At 37.0% G+C, this 9,222-nt stretch overlaps 1 pseudogene; it reads left to right on the forward strand.

Moving 5' to 3' along the window:
* The first annotated feature begins 3,740 nt into the window (after nt 1-3,740).
* LOC119528023 lies at nt 3,741-5,404 on the forward strand (annotated as a pseudogene).
* Nucleotides 5,405-9,222: the final 3,818 nt, after the last annotated feature.

A 9,222-nucleotide genomic window follows, 5' to 3' on the forward strand; every position in this document is an offset into this window, starting at 1 on the left:
GGTATTTGTCTGATCATTCTAGAAACACTGATTACCCAGTGTTACATGAACTTTAAGTACACCACTTTCTTTGATTCAGATCTGACCTGAAAAAAATTGCTGGTCAGAGAAGAGTGTCAGTGTCAGGGTTTGAATCCACACTGCTGTGAATGCTTCTCATTTTATTTCTATGCCTTTTATAATGTTCAGCACTTTGATTTCCTGAACACTGAAGTTCAGTAGGGCTGTGAGCCATATAATTTTATACCTTCTTGTTAGCTTTCCTTGAGGAGCTATGTCAACAATACACAACCAGGCTATAGAGGGACTTTTTCGAGGCTCCAAAGAGCTGTGTGCCGATTATCTTACAGCTTCTTCTCAAAGAGGAAGAAAGCCTCCCAAAGGCAAGCAATCAGTCCACTCCCGTGGCATACCTTGGAGCCCTGAGTTTGCACAATGTCAGGAAATTGCTACTTGATTGTCCCTTGGCTGAAAATAGCTCAGACTATTTATGTATTTCTGCATTCTGTTTGTAACTTCCAGAGCTCCCTCACTGTTGGTGTTGCTGATGAGCACAGGAGCATAAAGAATAATCTACCAAGTTTTTATTTTGCCCATTTAAAAAAATTTTTTTGAGTTGCGTACTTTACATAGTGATCTCCATTCAGGTCTGAAGCAAAGAATATTGGTAACTTGAGTGACACAAGGCTTCATTCAGGGTGGTTTCCTCTTAAAGATAATTCTGAGGGATGGGCTTTAAAGATGGGGAGAGTCCAGATGAGAAATCCTCACTCTCTTGTTCTCTGTGTGAAAAAAAAAAAAGTCTGACCATCCAATACCAGAGAAGAGTGAAACTTTCCATTAACCCTTCTGAGGGCCTCACTTTTACTTGAACAGTCTGTGTTCGTCCTGTCTTGGCGCCTTAGCCAAGCTTGAGAAATCGGCTGCATGGAAGGATGGCATTTATCATAGATATATGGATTGTTGGCATCTTATGTGGGGACGTAGAGGAGGGATTATTTGAGTCCTTCATCTAAAACAGGAACTTTCCTCCTGTAGCATTTGTGCTAAATGCCCATATGAGAATTTCCTGTGAATCCTAGAGACCCGAACCAGTATTCTCTCTTGAAATCCTCCAGAAGTGAGAATGTGGGAGGCCTTGGCCTCATGAGCCCAATACTCAAACAAGCTCCTGCTGGCAGAATCGATGGGCACATTTAAGGGCTTGGTCAGGCTTTATCATACAATGTCTGTGTGTCTCATAAGCATCTTAGAAACTGACCCAGATGTTTCCAAGCTGGACTAAAGCTGTGTCAGGATTGTCCAAGGGCTGGGGTTCAAGTAACCAAAGAGGGCTTCATATAGCTATGACTGGGTTGTATATGACTTCAGAAGAGGAGTGTGAACACAAACAAAGACAAGGTAACAAATCAGGCTTTGTGCAAAATCACAAGTCTGCACTTTTGGTGCATGGGGTTGCTGCCTATAAGCTAACTGGGGAAAGCACAAAGGAGAGTGTCTTTTTGGCTCCTTCCTTGGAGGGAGGGGGAAATTGTCCTAAAAACACAGTTTCCCCCTTCCTCCAGGGCCTGCTAACCATTGTGCTATGCAGCATGAGGGAACATGTCTGAATTAATGTTCTTCTTATTCGCTGAATGTGGGGGTGGGGGTGGGGCTATAAAAATCTGCTGAAGGAGACAGTAATGCATCTAAACCTCTTTAATGGGTAGGTTTTATTGTAGTTTATAATTAATTTCTTTATTTGAATAGTTGTGGGTTCACAAAACAATCATGTATAAAATGCAAGATTCCCATACACCACCCCACCACCAACACCTTGCATTGGATGGACTATTTGTTACAATTGATGATAGAACATTTTTATAATTGTACTATTAATTAAAATCCATGGTTTAACTTAAGGTTCATAGTTTGTGTAGTGTAGTTCCATGGATTTAAAAAAAAAAATGTTCTGTTACCATCTATACAGTCTAACATTTCACCTTTTAATCATATTCAGATATATATTTCAGTGCTGTTAATTGGGTTCACATTGTTGTACTTCCATCACCGTCAACCATTACTAAAACATTTTCATCATTCCAAATAGGAACCCTATGAAGTTTAAGCCTTAAATTCCATTCCCTATCCTTCCCACCCCTGGTAATCTATATTCTAGATTCTGACTCTATGAGTTTGCTTATTCTAATTGTCTCAAAACTGTGAGATCATACAGTATTTGTCCTTTTGTGTCTGGCTTATTTCCCTCAGCATGATGTCTTCACGGATCATCCATGTCATTGCATGTATCAGGACTTCATTCCTTTTTATGGCTGAATAATATTCCATTGTATGTATCTACCACATTTTGTTTGTCCATTCATTGGCTGATGGACACTTAGGCTGCTTCCATCTTTTCACAATTGTGAATAATGCTGCTGTGAATATCAGTGTGAAAATATGTATTTGAGACCTTACTTTCAGTTATTCCGGGTATATACCTAGTAGTGAGGGTCATATAGTATTCTATAGTTGCTTTCTGAGGAACTGCCAAATATCTTTCACAGTGGTTTTACCATTTTACATTCCCACTGGTAATGAATGAACATTCCTATTTCTCTGCATCCTCTCCAACACTTATTTTCCATTTTTTAAATATCACCCATTCTAATGGATGTGAAATGGCTTCTCGTTGTTGTTTTGATTTTCATTTCCCTGATGGCTAATAATGCTGAACATCTTTTCACGTGCTTTCTGGCCATTTTTATATGTTATTTGGAGAGATATTCTAGTCAAGTCTTTTACCAATTTTTAAAATTGGGTTGTTTGTCAAGTTGAAAGATTTTATTATGTATTCTGGATATTAAATCTTAATCAGATATATGCTTTCCAAATGTTTTCTCCCATGGTGTACGTTGTTTTACTTTCATGATAAAGTCCTTTGAGGAGCAAATGTTTTAAATTTTGATGAGATCTCATTTATCTAGTTTTTCTTTTGTTGTTTGTGCTTTGGGTATAAATTATAAAATCCATTGCCTAACGCAAGGTCATGAAGATGCCTTTCAATGTTTTCTTTTAGAAGTTTGATAGTTCTGTCTTTTATATTATGATCTGATCCATTTTGAGTTGATTTTTGTATCTGCATGAGATATGGATCCTCCTTTTTTTTTTTTTTTTTTTTTTAACAAATGATGGCGATCCAGTTTTCTCAGCACCATCTGTTAGAGACTATCCTTTCCCTATTGTGTGGTCTTTGCCTTCTTATCAAAAATCAGTTGGACATAAATATGTGGGTTTATTTTTGAGCTACTAATTTGATTCCATGGTTCTCTATGTCTGTCCTTGTACCAATACCATGCTATTTTGATTACTGTGAATTTGTAATAAGTTTTAAGATCAGGAAGTATGAATCATCTGAATTTCTTCTTCTTTTTCAAGATGGCTTTAGCTATTTGAGGTCTCTAACCCTTCCATTTAATTTTTTTGCCAAGCTAAACTGTATTCAGCTTTATTAAAGATATTTTTCATAAACAATCATGGTATTAGGTAGGATATGGGCAGACCATCATTAACAGTATCCGACAACTTTCAAACTCCCTTCTTCAATGGAAAACCAAAATCAGAAAGCATCATAACACCCAGTGAAGGCTCCTTCCCTGAAGCAACCCGACAGCCTTATGGCCGAAGAGATGATGGAATGCCTTCAGGAGTTTCCTGATCTTGGACCGATTGAATGAACAGTGGTGTAGGACTGGTTTACAGATATCACCCTGATTGTTGTTGGACACCATTTCAAGGCCCACAGGGCTGTTTTGGCTGCTTGCAGTAAGTTCTTTTACAAATTCTTTCAGGTGTTTACTCAAGAACCTTTGGTGGAGATAGATGGTGTTGGTAAAATGGCCTTTTGTCATTTAATTGAGTTTGCGTAAACAGCAAAATTAATGATACAAAGAGAAGAGCCAGTGATGTATGGACAGCAGAGTTTCTACAAATGCTAGAAGCCAGTGAAGCCCTGGAAGTCAGGAACAAAGAAAATTCAGCTCCACTGGAGGAAAATACTACAGGAAAAAGTGAGGCAAAATAGAGAGAAAGATTGCTGAAACTTCAAATGTTATCACTGAGTCATTGCCATCTGCCAAATCAGAACCCATTGAAATTGAGGTGGAGATTGCTGAAAGCACAATTGAAGTGGAAGAGGAAGGCATTGAAACAATAGAGGAGGTGTCTCCTGTCAAGGAGTCCGTAAAGTACATTCAGAGCACAGGTTCCTCTGATGATTCTGCTTTTGCACTGTTGGCAGATATTAACAGCAAGTACCACCAAGGTGATAGAAAAGGCAGTTTAAAGAAGAAGATGGCTGTTCATCTGACTCCACAAGCAAACAGGTAGAAGGACCACATGAACTCTCACTCCATTGAGAGTTTCAAGTGTGAAATATGCAATCAAAGGTATCTTTGGGAGAACACATGGAAACTGCACCTCAAGTGTTTCTACCTTGAGAAAAGTACAGTCAGTAAGAAGCAAAGAACTGGGGGAAAAATCACATATGTCAGTACTGTGAGAAACAGTTTGACCACTTTGGACATTTTAAAGAGCATCTTTGAAAACACAGGTGAAAAATCTTTTGAACGTCCAAATTGTCATGAATGATTCACTAGAATAGCACACTTAAATGTCACCTGACTGCTTGCCAAACTGGAATGGGGTCACAAAAGGGAAGAAAAAAGCTTTATGAATGTCAGATCTGTAATAGTGTGTTTAACAGCTGGGACCAATTCAAAGATCACTTGGTAATACACACCAGATATACACTCAACCATTGTACTTTATGTGACTTGTGGTTTATGCAAGGAAAAAAACTAAGTAGGCATTGCAGTGATACAATATTTCAGAACATCTAGTAACTGAAGAAATTCTTTCTGTAGAAATACATGTGCAAACTGAATCTGTGACATCGATGACTATTATAGATCAAGTTAGGAAGGTACATGTGCTGCCATTGCTCCAGGTCCAGGTAGATTCAGCACAAATGACTGTGGGACAAGTCCATTCAGGTCTGCTCCAGGATAGTGAAGTGCATGATTCACATATCAGTGAGCGTCCAGAGCAGGTCCAGGTGAGTTATCTAGAAGTGGGTCGAATTCTGACTGAAAAAGATACTGAAATACGTGTAGAGGAGCTGCATGTTGAACAGGTAAATCAGATGCCAGTGGAAGTACAAACTGAGTTTCTAGAACCAGACTTGGATCAAGTGACCCCTGAAATCATGAACCAGGGGGAGAATAAGCCTAGCCAAGCAGATGTTGCTGAGGTTGTCAGGGAAGATCACAAAGATACTGAGCATTTAGAGACCAAACCAACAGTGGATTCCCAAGCTGAAAATGCAGGGAAAGAGGACGGAAAAGCTATGCCAGTTTTAGAGTGAAATAACCAATAAATGTATTTTTTAATTTATGTGTTGGGTTTTTGGACTGATTATAGGCACTATAATTGTCCTTAAGCTGACAGACAAATGGACCAAAAGTAAACAATTTCCTTGTGTGCTGAACTGTTTCTTTAGAAACAAACTGATTTCCCCACACTTAATGCCACAGGGGAGGAATATTTTCCATAAATGAATGGGAAACTGAGAAGTAGATTTCTGGACACTTAAATGGGTTTTATTCTTATTATAAAAGTTGGGTATGAATGTATTATTTTCATTGTGGTAAGGTTTCTCCCTTCTCTCTTTCCCAGGTGATGTCCTTCCTCAAATTTTTTCCATACTGTAAAATCAAATGTAAAATCATTAGAATACAAGTTTATGTATTTTAATGCATGTTAGAAAATTGAATATATAGGAAACACAAGGCTGCATGAAGAAAAGTGCATTGTTACCATGCAGTTAAATTTTGGCTTCTGGCTTACTTTGAGTTTGAACAACATTCTTGTCTACCCTGATAGTCACAGATGTCACCTCTGCAACAGGAGTAGAGTGGTGGTGGCAAAATTTCTCAAGGGTTAAAAAAAACACACATACACACCCCTGTGTCTTTTCAAAACCAAAAAGACTTCTATAAAGTGTCTCTGTTTCTTTTTTTCAAAGTATGGGTGGGCAGAAGCAATGTAGAAGATGCTATAGTACTTTATATTTTTGCTTATAAATGTCAACCACCAGTTTTTTTTTCACTTAAGTTAGGTTGAGAAATTTTATTTAATGGCAGCTGAAGGTCCATTTTCAATTGGGAAAATTCATTTACATCTGTGGAAAACTATATTGTTGAAAACTTGCACTAGTATTTTATCACCAGATGAAAACAAAAGATGAGCATCATTTAAAAATTAATGTATTTTAAATAAAGTACAGACAATAACATATATATCAGGCTTTGTTTTGAATGGAATATTTTTTCCCTGATCCTTAAAATAAAGATCTTGTGCAATAACTTTTAAAGCCATACAAATAAGAGTGCTAAACTGTGGACTTAAAAGTAGGAGTGTAAATGTTTTTAATTGGTATTATTTGGAAAACAAAATATAACAACCTCATAAAATAAACCAGTATGTATTTTCTTTACCTGTTGAATATTGGTGGTATTTACATTTTTGAAGATTATGTAAAAAAAAAAAACAAAAACCCTCAATGAAGTCTTCATTTGATGCTCTGGGAAAATTTAGAGTGAGGGTTGACATTTCACATTTAGCATGTTGTTTGTCAACTTTTCATGAGCTGACCCTGACTTTCAGGAAATGAAAATGGCAGAATTATCAGCTTGAAGATCCACAATTTAATCAAGGACTCACTGCTTTTTTGAGTAATGCCATCCCAGTGGCATCACTGGGAAGTCCAGATTGCGTGACATTCTGGTAACCAATCTTTTGGGTTAGGTCCCATTAGGCTTTGGGTTTAAGGAAGTCAAGTCAATGCTAAAGGCTGAGAGAGAGAAGAGGACAAGAGGAAATAAAAATGAATTTTAGTTTTTCCATACCACAATGCATTTGTGACAAGGTGGCTAATATGTGTCAACATCAGGGAATCTCATCTTCTGGGCATAAAAAGGAAGTCTCTCAACACTTGAGGGGAAAGGTGTTTTCTCCCATATCAATCCTGTTTGGGAGGCATTCTATTAGTGACATTTGCCTGTTCCCCCCCAAAAAAACAATAATAAAGTGTTCTGTGTGATAACAATATAGCTTTAAAAAAAGTAAAACCAAATTCTGCATTTTTATAAAACTTGATAAAAATACTATTTCAAATTGTACAATCACCAGAAGTACACAGTTATCAAAAATGCTCACACTTCACTTGGCATCTCCAGCACTTTCAGCTTTCTGTGCCTATTCTGTTTTGGCATCTCCATTTTCTACAGGGCTATTCCTGTCCTTGCCAGTATCAGCTTTCCCATTTTTCTCTTTGGGTACCTTCTCTTCCTTCTTTGCAGGGGCCTTTTTAGGCTTGGCTTCTGGCTTTGGAAGAATAGGTTTAGTAGATAACCTTGCAATTCTTCTTTGTGGTTCAGAGGGATTTAGCATTCCCTTCAGCCTTTCTCTTGGACATGGTAGCAGTGGCTGTGGGACATAGGCCCTGGATGTGGAGATGCAGTGGGACATGAGCTTTGGTCAGTTCAGGGGTTGTTTTTGCCTCTTCACACTGCTCCCCTTCCATATAAATTTGAGATTGGCTTTTCTATTTCTGCAAAGAAGGTTGTTGGGATTTTGATTGGGGTTGCATTGAATCTATAAATTACTTTGGGTAGTACTGACATCTTAATGATATTTAGTCTTCCAATCCAATGAACATGGAATGTCTTTCCATTTAGTTGGGTCTTTTTTAACTTCTTTTAACAATGTTTTATAGCTTTCTGTGCACAAGTCCTTTATAGCCTTGGTTAGATTTATTCCTAGATGGCTGATTCTTTTAATTGCTATTGTGAATAGAATTTTTTCTTCCGATTGTTCATTTCTTGTTTATAGAAACACTACTGAATTTTGAGTGTTTGTCTTTTACCAAGCCACTTTGTTGAATTAATTTGTTATCTCTAGGAGCTTTGTTGTGGATTTCTCAGAATTTTTGGGATATAGGATCATATCATTTACAAATAGGGGAAGTTTTACTTCTTCCTTTCCAATTTGGATGCCTTTTATTTCTTTTTCTTGCCTAATTGCTCTGTCCAAACCCAGTAAAATGTTGAATAACAGTGGTGACAGTGGGCATCTTTGTCTTGTCCCTGAACTCAGATGGAAAGTCTTTCACTATTGAGTATGGTATTAGATGTGGCTTTTCGTATATGCCCTTTATCAAATTGAGGAGTTTCCTTTTATTGCTAGTGTTCTAAGTGTTTTTATCAAGAAAGGGTGCTATATTTTGTCAAATGCCTTTTCTGCATCAATTCAAATTATCATATGTTTGTTTTTCCTTCATTCTGTTAATGTGGTGTATTACATTAATTGATTTTCTTATGTTGAACCACCCTTGCATGCTAGGGATAAATCCCCCTTGATCATGGTGTATAATTCTTTTAAACTGCTGTTGGATATAGTTTGCTAGCATTTTGTGGAGGATTTTTGCATCTATATTCATAAGAGATATTGATCTGTAATTTTCTTTTCCTGTGGTTTCTTTATCTGGCTTTGATATGAGGGTGATGTTTCCTCAAAGAGTGAGTTAAGAAGTATCCCGTCTTTCTCAATTTTTGGAAGAGTTTAAACAGAATTTGAGTTAAGTCTTCTTGGAATGTTCGGTAGAATTCCCCTGTGAAGCCATCTGATCCTGGGCTTTTCTTTGTTGGAAAGCTTTGGATTACTGTTTCAGTCTCTTTACTAGTAATTTGTTTGTTGAGATCTATTTCTTCTTGAGTCAATGCGGGTAGTTTGTGTGTTTCTATGAATTTATCTACTTCATTTAAGTTATCTAGTTTATTGACAGAGTTTTTCATAGTACCCTCTTATAGTCCTTTCAATTTTTAGTGGGGTCAGTAGTAATGTCCTGCTATTCATTTATGAATTTCCTTATTTTTATCTCTCTCTTTTTTTCTTTGTCAGTCTAGCTAAAGTTTTGCCATTTTATTGATCTTTTCAAAGAACCAACTTTTGGTTTTGTTGATTCTCGCTATTGTTTTTTTTTTTCTTTCTTTTTTTAGCTGTTACTGATTTCCTTTAATAATCCATGACAAAAATATTAAGTGTACAGTAATCCAAACAGCCAAACAATGAAATGAAAACAGGCAAAGGAATCGTTTGCTCTAACTCCCTCCATTTTATTTG

The sequence above is a fragment of the Choloepus didactylus genome, chromosome 1, assembly GCF_015220235.1.
Source record: "Choloepus didactylus isolate mChoDid1 chromosome 1, mChoDid1.pri, whole genome shotgun sequence".
NCBI classification, from domain to species: Eukaryota; Metazoa; Chordata; class Mammalia; order Pilosa; family Megalonychidae; genus Choloepus; species Choloepus didactylus.